We start from the raw sequence: 18,003 nt of genomic DNA on the forward strand, positions 1-18,003 counted from the left end.
TATGTGAATATTATTTATGTAGTTTATCATACCATTTATTGAATGAGCAGTGTTGGATAGGCTGTTCTGTTGATCCCTCTGCACAGCTATTATTGTGGGGTTTTTTTCATTGCCCTCATAGCTTATTAGTTGTACTCTTTCTTAGATTCTTTCATGTCCTCCATTTTGGTTTTCTTTTTCATTGTTGGCTGGTACATTTTCCAGAAAATGCATTGGAGATTATTTTAATTGGTATATATTAGAATGTCGTGTGTGTGTGTGTGGTCACCTTCTACTTAAATAACTTTAAAATATCTAACACAGTAACTTTAAATTACTGTGCAGGAATTGAAATTTCTATCACAAAGGAGTGAGTGATTTTATAATAGTTTAAACATTGTCATCTGTAGATTAACAGGAGGAATTATTAAAAACCTGTAGGAAAGTGTAGCTATCTGGAAATTTTTTAAAAAAGACTGTAGTTTTCTGATGATGTATGTAATACAGAAATTTATAAAGAATTTAAAAAATTATTTTCTATACATTTTTGTTTAGACATTTAAAAATTTCTTCTTATTCATTTCCAGTACCTTGAGAAATAGCTGTTTTGTTTTTTGACATGGTCAGTACCTACTTTTTTTAAACAAATCTGTTTTTATTTATGGACAGATGTCTTCGGTGTGTATACTATATTAATTTAGACACATTTAAAGTATGATTTTGCTAGGAAGTTTTAGGGTTGTTTTATTTGTTATGAAATAACTTCTTTGTTCCCAGGGAACATATGTGCAAACTTTGGGAGACTGTAATATCCTGTAATCATAGTTCCAGTTTTTAACTTTGACATGACTGAACTAACATTAGCAATTGCATCAGAGAACGTGTTTCAGTTAGAAAGAAACTGGTTGCTGGCTGTATTTCTTTAATTTCTACATTATTATTTAAATCTTGAAGTTTTACCTTTTAAAACTGGAGTAGCCACTGTGAAAATCTAAAAAAAGGTCAAAATAACATTTGAAAACAAATTCCTATACTCCCTGATAGGAAATTGGTCACTTTGCTTGCCTCATTAACACTTGAGAGCACTACGACCATTTGATGCACAGTAATTAGGTTCTAGGCTCTCGTGTTTTCAATAGTGCCATAATGGCCTAAACGAGTTAGTAAGACCTCTGGGCACCCAAATTGTTACTAGAGAATGCTTTGGCCATTAGGAATAATAGCACTTAATTATGAAATAAACAAGTTCACAGCTTTTTAAGAAGATCAGAGTGCTAGGGGATGTGTAATCTCTCTCTCCGTTAAATTAACCACCTTTTGAAATGTAGAGCTCCATATATTCACCAGACAGATGTCTGAGCCTCTTTATAGAACTGCCAGTGATGCCTAAGACTGGGGAGTAGTGTCATGAGAAGGTTTGGGCCTAGGGGTTACTTCAACTTGCAGAGCAATAAAGATTTGTTTGGTGACTTTCAATAAATGAAAACTGTTGTCTGTTGTCCTGTAATAACTTGCTTTTGTGGTTTAAAAAATGAAAAATTAAAAAATAAATTGAGATCAGAACAATTATATTGATACAGATACATTTTGGGATGAATAAATTGCATTAATAATAGGGAAATTATTTTAAGCAAGGTAGTTGGGACTTTTTCAAAGGCTAGCATTGCACTTACTCTAAAATTGTCAGAATGTATATGTATTTTATATACAGTAGTTCACCTTATCTGAGGGGGATACAGTCCAAGACGTCCAGTGGATGCCTGATACCATGGATAGTATCGAACCCTATGGACACTGTTTTTCCCTCTACAAATGTATTTATGATAAACTTTATAACTTAGGCTCAATAGCAATAATATTAAGATTAACAATAATAATACTAGAATAGAACAACTATAACAATCCTATATAATAAAGAGGTAATATGCAAATTGACTGTCACACCCTCACACAAGATGGCCGCTCCATGTGGTCACAAGATGGCCAGCAGGGGAGGGCAGTTGGGGGTGATTGGGCTGGCAAGGGAGCAGTTAGGCGTCTATCAGGCTGGCAAGGGAGTGGTTAGGAGGTGATCAGGCTGGCAAGGGAGTGGTTAGGGGGTGATCAGGCTGGCAAGGGAGTGGTTAGGGAGTGATCAGGCTGGCAAAGGAGTGGTTAGGGAGTGATCAGGCAGGCAGGGGAGTCGTTAGGAGGTGATCAGGCAGGCAGGCAGGCGAGTGGTTGGGAGTCAGCAGTGCCCAATTGTGAGAGGGAGTCAGATATCCCCTGAGGGGTCCCAGATTAGAGAGGGTGCAGGCTGGGCTGAGGGACAACCCCCCCCCCCCCAAGTGCATGAATTTCGTGCACCGAGCCTCTAGTATATTATAACTAGAGGCCCGATGCACAAAAATTTGTGCACTCGGGGGGGAGGGGAGAGTCCCTCAGCCCGGCCTGTGCCCTCTCGCAGTCTGGGACCCCTCAGGAGATAATGACTTGCTCACTTAGGCCCGCTCCCGGGTGGCAGAGGGCAGGCCGAATCCCTAGGTGCAGCCCCTGGTCGGGCTCAGAGCAGGGCCGATTGGGGAGTTGGGGCGCCACCCCCTGTCATGCACAGAGCAGGGCGGATCGGGAGGTTGCGATGCCACCCTCAGTCACGCTCAGGGTACGGCCGATTGGGGGTTGGGGCACCGCCCGCTGTCACACTCAAGGCAGGGTCGATAGGGAAGTTGCGCCGCCACCCCCTGTCACGCACAGAGCAGGGCCGATCAGGGGTTGGGGCGCTGCCCCCTGTCATACACAGAGCAGGGCCCATCAGGGGGGTTGGGGCTCCGTACCCTGTCATACACAGAGCCGCAGGGCGATCAGGGGGTTGGGGAGCTCCCCCTGTCACGCACAGAGCAGGGCCAATAGGGGAGTTGGGGCACCGCCCTCTATCACCCACAGAGCAGGGCGGATCAGGGGGTTGGGGCGCCACCCTCTATCACCCACAGAGCAGGGCTGATCAGGGGGTTGGGGCGCCGCCACTGTCACACTCAGGGCAGGGCCGATGGGGAGGTTATGGCTCTACCCCATCACACACAGAGCAGGGCCGATCAGGGGGTTGGGGTGCCGCACCCTGTCACACACAGAGCCGCAGGGCAATCGGGGTTGGGGAGCTACTCCCTATCAGGCACAGAGCAGGGCTGATCAGGGGGTTGGGGCGCCTTCCCCTGTCACGAACAGAGCAGGGCGGATAGGGAGGTTGTGGCCCCGCCCCCCGTTACACACAGAGCCGCAGGGCGATCAGGGGGTTTGGGCGCTGATCCCGGTGCCGGGAGGCCTCGGGGCTCTGCTGATCCCGGTGCTGGGAGGCATATTACCCTTTTACTATATAGGATAGAAGCCTGGTGCATGGGTGGTGGCCGACTGGTTTGCCCTGAAGGGTGTCCTGGATCAGGGTGGAGGCCCCACTGGGGTGCCTGGCCAGCCTGGATGAGGGGATGATGGCTGTTAGCATCTGGTCACGCCCCCTTCAGGGTGGGGGTCCCCACTGGGGTGCCTGGCCAGTCTGGGTGAGGGGCTGAGAGCCGTTTTCAGGCTGGTGGGTGACTGAAGCTCCCAACTGCTCCTTTTTTCTTTTTTTTTAAAATTCTGGGCCAGCTTTAGCTCTGAGGCTCGGCTGCTGAAAGCAGGTTTCTGGCCTTTGTTTATCTTCTGTATTTGAAACAATGTTGCGGTCCTGCTGCCTGAAGCCTGGCTGACTGAAAGGAGGTTTCTGGGGTTTTGTTTAGCTTCTATATTTGTTACGATGTTTCTTAGAGAGCAGCTCAGAGGCCGGCAAGGCAGGTGGGGAACCTGGCTTCCTCCGTCACTGGAGCAAGCAAGCCTCCCTGTTCGGGTCAGCTGCCTGGCTGCCGGCCACCATCTTGGCTGGCAGTTAATTTGCATATCTCAGTGATTAGCCAATGGGTAGGGTAGCGGCTGTATGGCTAATTACCATGTTTCTCTTTTATTAGATAGGATAGAAATTATGTGAATATGATCACTTGTTTCAGAGGATCCTTGCTGAAGTCTTCATATAAGCTCAGTGCTTTCTGGAGTAGCATGTAGCCATCAGTGGGAGCACATTTTCTGTTTATGTTTTCCATCCACAAATTTAATACCTTTTTCTTTTTTTTTGGTAATTCTCACCTGAGGATATTTTTTCCATTGATATTTAGAAAGAGTGGAAGAAGGGAGGGAGAGGGAGAGAGAGGAAGGGAGAGAAACATTGATATGAAAGAAACACATCAATTGGTTGGCTCCGGAACCTGTCCCAATGGGTCAGGGATTGAATTTGTAACCCAGTATGTTCCCTTGACAGGGAATCAAACCAGTGACCCTTTGGTGTGTGGGCCAACACTCTAACCGTTGGGATACACCTTTTCTATCTTAACCAAGCACTTACCACACACTGTGGTTATAACTTTTGCTGTTTGAAGTACAATAGCAAAAGCACAAATTTCTTTTTCACAGTTTTACAGACAGAAGATTCATTCTTACTGTAGATGTTTCACCCTCAGCATACATTTCTTTTCTTTTTCATGAAGTTGAGAATTTTTACCTTTTTACTTAACGGAAGTATTTTACGGCTTTTCTTTGGTTGCCAGCAACACTACTTTTTTTTCTTTATTGATTAAGGTATTACATATGTGTCCTTATTCCCCCATTGCCCCCCCCCCCATCTCCTCACTCATGCCCTCACCCCCCTGCTGTCTGTGACCATTGGTGATGCTTATATGCATGCATACAAGTCCTTTGGTTGATCTCTCCCCTTATTCCCACCCTCTCCTATCTTCCCTCTGAGGTTTGATGGTCTGATCGATGCTTCTCTGTCTCTGGATCTGTTTTTTGTTATCAGTTTACACAACGCTACTCTTTCACTATGGGGCCATTATTAAGTAAAATAAGGGTTACTCAAGTACTGCAATACCACAGCAATCGATCTGATAACTGAGATGGCTACTACTAGACTAACAGGCAGGGAACATATACAGAGTAGATAGGCCGGACAATGGTGTGATTCACGTCCTGGGTGGGATAGTGGGAGAGGGCCCAAGATTTCATCACGCTAAGAATAGTGCGCTATTTAAAACTTATGAATTGGTCAGGCAGCATGGCTCAGTGGTTGAGTGTCGACCTATGAACCAGGAGGTCACAGTTTGACTCCCCGTCAGGGCACATGCCCAGGTTGCGAGCTTGATCCCGAGTGTGGGGCATGCAGGAGGTAGCTGATTAATGATTCTCACCCTCTTCTCTCTCTCCCTCTCCCTTCCTCTCTGAAATCAATAAAAATGTATGTAAAAAATAAAATTTATGAATTGCTTATTTCTGGAATTTTCCATTTAATATTTTTGGACCATGATTGGTTTTGGGTAACAGAAACCCCAGAAAATGAAACCATGAACAGGGGTGTATATTGTCTTTCAAGGCAGGAATATACATGTGGAAACTGAATCTCTTTGGCTTAAATTTTCACTTGCTAAGTTAAAATTTTTAGTGTCCATGCAATTATTATTTTTAAAAAAATAACCAAATTATGTGGTGTTTAATTTCCTTACTTCATAAAACACAATTTAATACTGTCATAAAAAATAAATATTAGTATAGTAATCTTAAGGGAGGATAGGTATGTTAACCTTTGTAACCTGAAGGAATGGAGCTAAGTTTGCTTTCCTGTGGGTGTACTCTGACAGAAAAGGGGCTGGCATGTCGTCACTGTCATGCTAAAAGCTCTGACGTTTCTGGAAGAATTACTGCGTGCCAAGGAACTCTGCCAAATGTTTCCTTTGGAATAGCTGTTTAATGTGTACACAAGCTCAAGCTGGAGGTGCTAGTGTTCCCTTTTTCTGTCAGATTAAGAAACTGATGAACTGGGGGTGTTGGTTAATAACTTGTGTAAATCATGCAGAGAGCGCTTAGAATCCAGTTGGGGTCTCCAGCTATATTTATGGCCTGGAACAGTGTTGCCTTCTGGGAGTGCTGGCCATTTGCTCTTAAATAATTTAGGCATCAGTGGGATAATTATGATGAAAGGCTCCTGTAAAAAGATGGCTCTTTTGATCTTCATTCCTTTCATTTCATTAATAGTTTATACCTTAATAGGCATGAGTGTGTAGGGGTGGGGTGTGGGAGGAGGCAGTTGAGGAGGAGGGACAAATTGAGTAAAATGTACTATAATTAAGAATAGAATTAGATTTCTGGGACTCTTTTGTCTCTGTTTTAAACCTTGACCTCTTTCAATGTATTTTAGGCTTCAGTCATATTTCTATGATGTGGTAAAGAGTAGGGAAGATCTAAAATCCTCTCAGGTGTTTGTTAGTTATCTGACCTTGGAAAAATCATATGACCTCTCAAAGCTTTAGTTTCTCTAAAGTTGATCCTCTAATCAGTAAATGTTCCCAAGGGTTTTTCCCATCTCTGAATTTTGGTTGTTTTAGGAAATATTTTTAATCTATTATTTTTCGTCTGTCTTCTTCTAAAGTATAAAGACCTACATTATTTTCAAAGTTAGTGATGAAGGTAAAAGTTTAAATTAAAGGGTCCTGAGATAGATTTCTTGGGGACTTTGGCACATTTTTAAGTTCTTTAGCGTCGCTGTTCAGTGCTGTAGTTGGAACTTCAGTGGCGGTCTGTCCCACCCAAAGCCTGAGCTGTAGCCACTGTGTTATATGTTTCATATTAAAATTAGATTAGAAGAATATTTGAATTTCTGTTGTGCACAAGACATCTGGATGGTTTCCATTTTATTGTTCCTGTCTCATTTCTCATGAAATGATAATGAACATGCATATTTTTGAAAAAAATTTACCAAGTCTTTTCTGAGAAGTTTTTCTGATACAATACAAATAGGCCTCCATGTAGAATTACCTTAGTTGGTAATACTTTTTTTTAAGTGTGTTAATTTCCATTATTTTTTTATGACGTTAGAACATATTTTTAGTACAGGGATGATAAGAGTATAATTTTGGGAAAGGAGAATGGAGAAAGAAAGGACAACTAAAAGGAAGGAGATTGTTTATTAGTCTTGAACACAGGTATGCAGACCAGGGTGGGAAACAGGAAAACCTTTTAGAGATCCTGAGTAAGTACAAACTATTAAAACACGTCCCTGAGCTGGAACCTCTAATTATGACAGAGAAAATACAGTGTGTTCTGGAAAGGAACTGCTGTTTCTTGTGAATGTTTATAAAATGTCATTAAAAACACATGTTCTTGCTTCCCACAGATTTTGTGTAGAGACCAGTGTGCCCATGAGTAGTTCTGTGAGAGCAGCATCTGTAGTATTGGAACAGAGTGTTGTGCATTTACATCTCTTCCTGTGGTAAAATCCATAGAATTGAAAACTTACTTATTTATTTTTAATTTATTTCCCTCTTTGGACAAAATTTTAAGCATGAAGCCATTTCCTAGTATCTTTTTTTTTAATTAAAAAATAATATGGACAAAGAGATATGGCACTACATTTATGTTACTGGTTTTTATCTAAACATAAAAATGAAAAGTCAGCTGATTATATACTTTCCTCACATTATGTCATGGTACATTGAAAATTATCCACATAAAAATGGCATTTTAATTTTTTCCTTCAGATTTTTTTCATGGAAGTACAGGTGGTTCTCAAGTTGGAAATGTATATAGTTTGATAAAATTCTGAAGTTGAGAACCATTCCACTAATCCGTCTTTTATTTATTTAATTTTTTTGCTTGTTGGAGGTTTAACCTTAGATCTAGGATAATTGATAACAATTTTGATATACATTCAGTTGGAGATGTAATCACCTAATCAAATGATGATGTGTGTGTTTCCTCCCCCCCCACCCCCCCTCAATACACACCTGCCTGAGATTTAAAGTTACTATATTGAGTTTATTCTGCACAGAAGAATAAAGGTATATTTAAAAAAAACAAACTATTCTAAAATCCTCTCTGGTGTTTATTGTTTGACTTTGGGAAAGTCATATGACCTCTGGAAGCTTTAGTTTCTCCTCTAAAGTTGCCTCAGATTTAAAGCAACTGTATTTTTATAAAAATATATTTTATTGATTTTTTACAGAGAGGAAAGGAGAGGGATAGAGAGTCAGAAACATCGATGAGAGAGAAACACCCCTACTGGGGATGTGCTCGCAACCAAGGTACATGCCCTTGACCAGAATCAAACCTGGGACCCTTCAGTCCGCAGGCCGACGCTCTATCCACTGAGCCAAACCAGTTAGGGCTAAAGCTACTGTATTGAGTTTATTCCCTTTAAAGCCTTGAAAAATTACTTAACCTGGTAGAGCCCTAATTTCCTAATTTACATACAGGAAATAAATAATACCTAATTTACAGGTTTTAAAGCTTCAATGACATACTAGTACTGAACATGAAAAAACTTTCCTGCCAATCTGATAGGTGAAAAATGGTATCTTGTTTTAATTTTGTCATTTTCTGCTTAATGCTAGGATAGAACATCTTTTTCATTTATTTATTGGCTATGTGTAACTTTGTGTGAATTGCCTAGACATATGGTTCCCATTTTTCTATTGAGTTGACATATTCTTTTGATATATGAGTATTACTTAGATATTTATTACTTAGATGCAAATATTTTCTCATCTGCAGAAAAACTTCTGGTTTAGATATTTTTATTTTTGATGTATTCCATTTTATCAATCATTTTTATGCATGACTTTAGCATTTTAATTTATTTTAGCATTTATTATGATACTTAACAGAGTTATTAAAACATTCTTTCCTCATAGCCAAAGGCTATTTTAGTCCTTTTGATTCTTATTTAAGGATTTCTTCTCCCATATACAGAAAGATATTTTTCTTTTTCTCTTTTTTATATTTTCTTTTTTATAATTGGGTCTTTAATTCATATGGAATTTATTTTAATTTTTTATATATATAATATTTCGATTACTACTTAACAGAAAAATCTGTTCTCTTTCCACTGTTTAGGAATACTCCTTTGTCATATATTGCATTCTTCTTCATGCAAATAGTCTGTTTTTGGATTCTGTTTGTCATCAATGATCTACTCCTGTGCCAGTGTCAAGTTATTTTAATTACTATAACCACATAATAAAACATACACAAGACAAATTCCCCTTTTGTTTTACTCTTTCAAAATAGTTTTTTTTTTTTTTACATATAGCTTTATTCTTCTGTGCAGATTTTTGAATCTAGTTGTCAAGGATTTCTGCTATCTTTAAAATATTAAATGTTCATATCAATGAATATGATCCTATATAATAAAAGGTTAATATGCAAACTGACCCTAACAGCAGAAAGACTGGGAATGACTGGTCTCTATGACACACACTGACCACCAGGGGGCAGATGCTCAGTGCAGGAGCTGCCCCCTGGTAGTCAGTGCGCTCCCACAGGGGGAGCTCTGCTTAGCCACAAGCCAGGCTGATGGCTGCCAATACAGTGGTGGTGGTGGGAGCCTCTCCCACCTCCTCAGCAGTGCTAAGGATGTCCGACTGCAGCTTAGGCCTGCTCCCCGCTGGCAAGTGGACATCCCCCGAGGGCTGCCAGGCTGCCAGAGGGATGTCTGACTGCCAGCTTGGGCCTGATCCCCCAGGGAGCGGGCCTATGCCAGCAGGTGGACATCCTCTGAGGGGTCCCAGACTGCAAGAGGGCATAGGCCAGGCTGAGGGATCCCCCCGAGTGCACAAATTTTTGTGCACCGGGCCTCTAGTATATATATATTTCTACATCTATTCGTGCTTTCCTATATATCTTCTAGTAAAGTGCTATTGATTTAGTAATGGTCTTGTTACATGTTATGTTAGGTTTGTGTCTAGGTATGTAATATGAATTGCTCCATTACAAAAGCTTTGTACATATTTCTGGCATATTATAGGTGCTAAATATGTATTTTTAAATTGATGAATAAATGAATGTGTACATATATGTGTTACTATTTTATTTACTTATTTTATATTTATTGATTTCAGAGAGGAAGGGAGAAAGAAATGGAAACATCAATGATGAGAGAGAATCATTGATCAGCTGCCTCCTGCATGCCCCCTACTGGGGGCCAAGCACACAACCTAGGCATGTGCCCTGACCTAGATTGAACTGTGACCTCCTGGTTCATAGGTCGATGCTGAACCACTGAGCACACCGGCCAGGCTATATGTATTATTGATAAGCACAAAATGAACATTTTGAGCAAAGTTTGAAAGTATCTTCAAAATAGGTGCATTTTCTCTTATTTTAAAGGTAGAAAACATGTATATTAAAAATTTTGGCATTTTAACAATCACAGTAATATTTCAATAGAGTCAGTTGTACATTGCCAAAGACATATATAGTCTTTGGTTTATGACTTCTTCCTCTTGCATAATGCTTTAGATTCATGCATAAGGTTGTGTCTAATTTGTGTAGTTTGTTTCATTTTATTGCTGAATAGAGTTTCATTGTGTAGACATGCCATAGTTTGTTTATCTACCTGTTGATGGAAATTTGGGTTTTCAATTTTGGGCTAATATGAATAGAACAGCTATGCACATTCAAATACAAGCCTTTGTGTGAACATATGTTTTCATTTCTCTTGGGGAAATACCTAGGAAATGGGTTACTGGGTGAGATGGTAATTATATGCTTGATGTCATAAGAAACTGTCAAACTATTAAGTGGCTGAAGCATACATTTCATTATGTCCTAGAGATCTGTAATTTCCATCTCATGTCATTTCTCTTCAACTTGAAGACTTTAGCATTTTTTTGTAGTACGGTTCAACTGGTGATGAGTTTACTCTATTTTGATTGATCTGAAATTGTATTTTCGTGCCTTTGTTTTAAAAGTGTAGTTTTACCAGATATAGAATTGTGAATTATGGAGATTTTTGTGAAGGTGTTCCATATTCTTTTGGCCTCCATTGCTTCTGATGAGAAGTCAAATATCAGCTTATTGTTACCCAGTATATAATACACTAGAGGCCCGGTGCATGAAATTCGTGCACCAGGGAGTGTTGAGTGTGTGTCCCTCAGCCCAGCTTACACCCTCACCAATCTAGGTCCCCTCAAGGGATGTTTGACTGCCCACCGGGATCAGGCCTAAACAGGCAGTCGGACATCCCTCTCAAAGTCACCACTGGCTTTCAACTGCTCGCCTGCCTGCCTGATTGCCCCTAACCGCTTCTGCCTGCCAGCCTGATCATCCCCTAACCACTCCCCTGCCAGCCTGATCAATGCCTATCTGCTCCCCTGCCGACCTGATCACCCCCAACTGACCTCCCCTGCCAGCCTGGTCACCCCCAACTGCCCTCCCCTGCCAGTCTGGATCCTCCCAACTGCCCTCCCCTGCTCACCTGATCACCCACAACTGCCCTACCCTGCCGGCCATCTTGTGTCCACATGGGGTCGGCCATCTTGTGATGGCACGATGGAGTGAAGGTCAATTTGCATATTACCTCTTTATTATATAGGATTGTTATTCTCAGACTGCTTTCAGAGCTTTTCTCCTTATTTTTGGATTTCAGCTAGTGTGTGTGCGTGTGCGTGATTTGCTAAGGTGTTCTTTCCTTTATATTTATCCTGCTTAGGGAATAATGAACTTTGTGGATCTGTAAGTTCATGTGATTTTTGTGTTTCAATTTGTTTATGTGATGTATGTGATGTTTATTGACTTGCATCCCTGGAATAAATCCCACTTGAACATGGTATGTTATCTTTTTATATGTTGTGGTTGCTATTTGCTAATACTTGGTTGAGGATTTTAGCATCTATGTTCATCAAGGATATTGGCCTGTAATTCTTCTCTTTCTTTGTTGTGTCTTTATCTGGTTTTGGAATTAGGATAATGCCTCATAAAAAGAGGTGGAAGTGTTCCTTCCTCTTGGATTTGTTGGAATAGTTTCAGTATACATGTTAGTTCTTCTTTGAATGTTTGGTAAATCCTCCCTGTGAAGCCATCCAGGGCTTTTGTTTGCTGGGAGGTTTTTTTATTACTACTTCTATTTCATCAGTTGTTATTGGCCTATTCAGGTTTTCTGATTCTTCCTGACTCATTTTTAGGATATTGTATTTTTCTAGGAATTTGTGCATTTCACCCACATTGTCCAGCTTGTTGGCATAAATAGTTGTTCCTAGTATTTTCTTACAATCTTTTGTATTTCTGTGGTGTCAGTTATTTCTTCTTGGCTTTCATATCTGATTTTATTTGGGTCCTCTCTCTTTGTTTCTTGATGAGTCTGGCTAATGATTCAGCAATCTTGTTTATCTTTTCAAAGAACTAGCTCTTGGTTTCATTGATCTTTTGTATTTTTTTTTAGTCTTTGTTTATTTCTGCTCTAATCTTTATTATTTCCTTCCTTCAACTTACTTTGGGCTTTTCTCGTTGTTCTGTTGACTTAATTTTGAGAAATAAAGCTTAACTCTGAGTATAACTTTGGCTGCATCCCATGGACAAGATTATAGGGGATTGGAGGGCTGGTAATTAATATTTGTTAAGATTAACCCTGCCCTATCTGATTTGGCTCAGTGGATAGACCGTCGGCCTGCAAACTGAGGGGTCCCAGGTTTGATTCTGGTCGGGGGCACACGCCTGGTTTGCGGGCTCCATCCCCAGTGGGGAGCGTGCAGGAGGCAGCCAATCAGTGATTCTCTCTCATCATTGATGTTTCTATCTTTCTCTCCCTCTCCCGCTTTGAAATCAATAGAAAAAATACTTTAGAAAAAGAATTAACCCTTATTTTTAATTAGATGATTTTCATATTACCTTATTTAATTCTCACAACAGCCTTCTTGTCCCTCATTTTGTATTTGAAGAATCAAAATAATTTATTTTTCCACGATGATTCAATAGTATATGAGTGCCAGAACTGGAATCTGAATTTAGTGCTGTCTAATCCAAACAGGATGTTTGTCCAGTGTACCTTGTTTCTTCTTTTAAAGGTTCTGAGCGTTCTTATTGTCATCATTTCCTGAATATTCTTAGGACCAAACGTTATTTATTAAGCAAGAGTGTGTTTTTCCTTTTTTGTTTGTTTAAAAAATTTTAAATTATATGTGTAGTTGGGTGGAGGGGGGCTGGGTGTGTTTCTTTTTTGATGGGTAAGAGAGTTACTTAAAATGTTTATTGTTGATCTTTAGATTTACTGTATTATGATAACTGAATATGTTGTCATAATTTTCTCATACTTATAATTTTTTAGTGTTTTCTTTGTTTTTAGTATATAATTATTTTTAAAGTTCATTGGTACTTTAATATATCTCTAGATATAAAAGTTCTCATGCTTTAAATCTCTCTCTCTCCCCCCCCTCCCTCTTTTTTCCCTCTCTCTCTCTCTACCCCCTTCCTCTGTAAAATTGATAAAGATAACTAATGAGATTAAAATGGAGAGCTCAGACTTGGTAAAACCAAATTAAACTTTAAAATTTGTTGTTTTATTTCATCATTGTTTCTGTTTTGCTTTTTTAGCTAGCATTTAGTAAAAAAGTGTATAAAATTTCCAATGGATTTATTTAGAACTATGATTATTTTTATAAATCTTATACCTTTAATTTTACTATAAATATTCTCTTAAGGCAATTCCATATAATTTTTGTTAATTAAACTTTCAAATTTGAAAATAGACCTGTAGTAAGGTAAATGATGGCTGCATACTATTTGATAGAAGTTATGATACCTTTTATGAAGCTTTTTATTGAAAAACTAGGGTGATAGCATATCTGGGTGACTTTTTTTTTTTCCTGTTTCTTAGATTACCCTACTGTTCTTATTTTTAACTTAGGTTGGGAGCCCATTTTTCCTCACTGAGCACTTGATCCTCTCTTTCCAGATGGCTGTCTAAAGTCTTCGTGTTACTCTTTTTGTCATGAATTAAGAGTATTTTTTATCTCTTATGGTGGATTCCTGACTAATTTGTCTAGTTTTATATCAGGCTATTTCTCTAAGATCATTATAGTCTTACATCAGACTTGTCCTCACATAGTGGCATTCATTTTTAAGAAGTTCAATGTACTTATAGTTTATTTTTTCTTATAGTTTTTCTTCTGGAGCACATATGAGAAAAATCCCACATTTTTGTGGAATAGAAGCTTTCCTTCCCCATCAGGTGACTATTTTTACCGAATTTTACAGACGAGTCCCTTTTAGCTCTTTGATACTTTTAATTTTTATGTAAGTTCGATCCTAACTGGTTTTTGTTGGTTTTACTTTTTCCCCTACTGGTAAGTCCCCTCAGTTGTGCTTTCTATAGATAATCCCAAATTGACTGTTTGTCACCACCGCTATACAACTACATTTAGCCTCTTACTGGATTTCCTGCTTCCACTTCTTTTCCGCACAGCCTTTTCCCTACTTAGGAGATAGTGAGATCTTTAAAAACTTGTGCTCTTCTGCCCAGAGCCTCTACTGGTTTCCCATCTCAAAGGAAACAGGAGAGTCCTTGGTGTGGCCCTCAGAGTTTTCTGTGACTGGCCTGTGACCTGCTCTCTAGTCTCATCTCCTAGCATCCTTTCATCACTGCTGTACACACAAGGCTTTCTTACACTTTCCTCAAATATTTTAAGCACACCCATACCTCAGAATATTGGCACTTAACATCTTCTGCCCAAGACAACCCTTTAGATATTTGAATGAGTTGCTTCCACATTTCATTCAGGAATTTGCTGAAATACATTTTATCAGAAGCTCTCTCTGACTCCTCATGTTTCAAATCTTCTTCCCACCTCACTTGCAATGCAATCTACATGCATAATTGTAGATTTTTGTCTTTTTCTCATCTTTTAACTATTTTGATATCCAGGACTAATTTTGACAATAGATATTTTTAGCAACGTGTTCTATTGAATTCTTTTAAAACATTCAAATTAATTGTATAGAATCACAATCTCTCTTTTGTACTGATAAAATCACTGCCTTACTATTTTATTAACTCTCACAATTATAATTAAGATGCAATTGGCAGAAATGTTTTGGGAATAAAGACAAGTGGTGTTTTTTAAAGCTGAAACTTAACTGGAGAAAGCAAAGCCTGGGTTTTATTTTAGACTAGAGGCCCAGTGCACGAAATTCGTGCAGCGGAGCAGGGTGGCGGGGGGGGGGGGGGTTCCCTCAGCCCAGCTTGCTCCCTCTCTAATCTGGGACCCTTGGGGGATGTCCAACTGTGGGATCGGGCCTAAACCGGCAGTCGGACACTGCTGGCTCCTAACCGCTCACCTTCCTGCCTGCCTGCCTGGTAGCCCCTAACCACTCTGCCTGATTACCCCTAACCTCTCTGCACTCTGCCTGATTGCCCCGAACCACCTCTGCCTGCCTGCCTGATCACCCTTAAGTGGTCCCCTGCCAGCCTGATTGCCCCCAACTGCTCTTCCCTGCCGGCCTGATTGCCCCTAACAGCCCTCCTCTGCTGGCCTGGTCGCCCCCACCTGCCCTCACCTACCAGTTTGATTGCCCCTAACTGCCTCTGTCTTGGCCCCCACAACCATGGCTTTGTCTGGAAGGAAGTCAGATGTCCGGAAAATGGCTGGCCAGTCGACCCGGTATTATTAGCGTATTACCCTTTTATTAGTATAGATAGATTATTTAGGATAGGATTGCTTAAAGGGGGTGTGGGGTAGGGGGAGCCTTTTTCAGCAGGAGGAGATGCTCTTGACAGACAAAGATACATAATCCTATTTGGACTGATAGCCAGCCATATGCACTATACTGCCAAACAGGTCATTAAAAAATTGAACCGCTTTCTTACACCTTACACCAAACAGCTGTTACCATTAAAACCCCTCATCAACTCTCACCTTAGGTTCTGCCTTTCCAGTTTACCCAGATTAGGTTCTGATTGGTTGGTTTCTATGCCAGTCAGCGTCAAAAGCTTTGCCTCCTAGGCAGCCATTGGCTCCTTGCAGTTGACCCAGATTTGGTTCTGATTGGTTGGTTTCTATGCCAGTCAGCATCTCTGAGCCTATCTCCGGCGGCTGTGGATCAGGCGCTGCCTCTCTCTCCAGGCCTATCTCCGGGCCTGATCTGCAGCCTCCAAGGCAGCTGCATATCTAGCCTTGCCTCTCTCTCTCTCTCCAGGCCTTGCCAACAGCCCTGGCGGCTGCTGATAAGACCCTGCCTCTCTCTCCGAGCCTCTCTCTGGGCCTGATCCGAAGCTTCTGTGGAAGCGGCGAGGTCGTTACCGGCCCCGGGCTGTAGGGCTAATGATCTTCCTGCACCCGCTTCACCCTGTCCACCTCCCCATCACCCTGCCCGCCCGCTGGCTGCCAGCCTTGCTGTGATAGGTGCCTGTGGGCGGCGGGGGCAGGACTACACTTCCTGGTGACTGGTTGTCTGTCTGGTCGTTTAGGTCGTGATGACCCCTGGCCTTTTATAATGTAGATTGTCTACTAGATTCAGCATTGGTGCTACTGTGGACATCAGTCAGAATATTTTAAAGAAGTCTTTGTTAATCATCCAGGGAATTGATCAAGTAGATCTTAATTAAAAGAGTTTCATTTGTAATTAAAAACAAGAACTGAAATAAACTTAGCTTTTCCTTTCTTATTTATTGTCAGTAAATTAAAAATCATTCATAAAAATGTTTATGAAGGGGTCCGAGAATGGCAAATAGAGTAAGGTACAATGATGAGGTCATAAATTTAAGTTACAGAAACTTATTTATTTGCCTTTCTGATTGCTCACCTTGAGTGGACCAAAAGAAGTTTTTCTCCTGAATAACAAAACAGTGATTTGAAGGAACTCTGTATTACCTAATTTACAGAATTTTTTTTCACAAAAATAGAGATAGGATGTAGGAAAATGAGCAATAGAAAGCTCGCCTTGGAACAAAACTCTTCTAAAAAGATAAGTATAACAATAATCAGAAATTGAAGAGGATCTATTAAATGTTGTTTTGGGGGTATGACAAAGACTTCTGTGACTTAGGATACGATTTATAATACTAAAAAGAATTCACTATCTTGAACATCTTCCATCATTTAATCAATAAATGTCTATACTACTAAAAGGGTAATATGCTCATTAGACCAGGAGGCCTTCCGGGAGACCTTTCGGACAAAGTCATGGTGGTGGGGCCGAAGCAGAGGTGGTTAGGGATGATCAGGCCAGGAGGGGAGGGCAGTTGGGGGTGATCAGGCCGGCGGGGGGGCAGTTGCAGGCAAGCAGGCCGGCGGGGGGGCAGTTGGGGGTGATCAGGCCAGCAAGGGGGGGGCAGTTGGGGGCGAGAAGACCAGCAGGCAGAGTGGTTAGGGGCAATCAGGCAGGCAGGTGAGTGGTTAGGAGCCAGCGGTCCCAGATTGTGAGAGGGATGCCCGCAGGGATCGAGCCTAATCCGACAGTTGGACATCCCCTGAGGGGTCCCAGATTGGAGAGGGTGCAGGCCTGGCTGAGGGACACACAACACATGAATTTCATGCACCGGGCCACTAGTCAACTATAATTAATAGAGCAAGTGTAGCCTGTGTTCAGTTTCAAGTGATTCTTTTCCCTCTTACTTGTAATGTTCCTGCTATTTGCTCCAGAATTAGCTTAGAATCTAAGGCTTAGATAGATATATGGCCCATTGGCATATTATAACATTTTAATTTTGAGTACCTTTAGGCAGCATACTCTGTCTTCTGTTTGCCGTGGTGCCTATGGTGTCTGCCTTACCACACTCATTTCAGTGTGTGAATCATCTGGCCTCTGGAGGCATGTGTAACTCTTGCTAAACCTTTACACAACAGGAAAAAGGCAAGCATAAAAATGCTCACCTTTTCCTGACATAGCTAGTGAGTGAGGATTCCCACAAGGCTTGGATGAGCAAGTCTGAAACCATATGATCTTTAAATTATCCCTGTGCATGGTGTCTTCTCTGGTTTCTGGTTATAACTTTCTAATTTTTCAGTATTACCAAGTCTGTTTGTCATTTGCTATAATATATTATGCATAAAGGACTATGCTAAATTAAGCCTTAAACCACAGTCTGGTGAAGAGTAAAGGCTTCTATTTTTACCTAGTTATTCCTCATACTTTTTCAATTAATATTTATTGAAAGGATATATTTCTTGGGAACCTTTATGGGGGTAGGAGGTCTATTATTAA

The 18,003-nt window shown here is 40.8% G+C and overlaps 1 protein-coding gene across 1 annotated transcript in view; it reads left to right on the forward strand.

Annotated features, from left to right (window-relative positions):
- Positions 1–18,003, forward strand: part of PPA2 (pyrophosphatase (inorganic) 2) — an 80,490-nt gene that overhangs the window by 39,390 nt on the left and 23,097 nt on the right. The gene's annotated exons all lie outside the window — the stretch shown is intronic.

Source organism: Myotis lucifugus, unplaced genomic scaffold, assembly GCF_000147115.1.
Source record: "Myotis lucifugus unplaced genomic scaffold, Myoluc2.0 scaffold_182, whole genome shotgun sequence".
NCBI lineage: Eukaryota > Metazoa > Chordata > Mammalia > Chiroptera > Vespertilionidae > Myotis > Myotis lucifugus.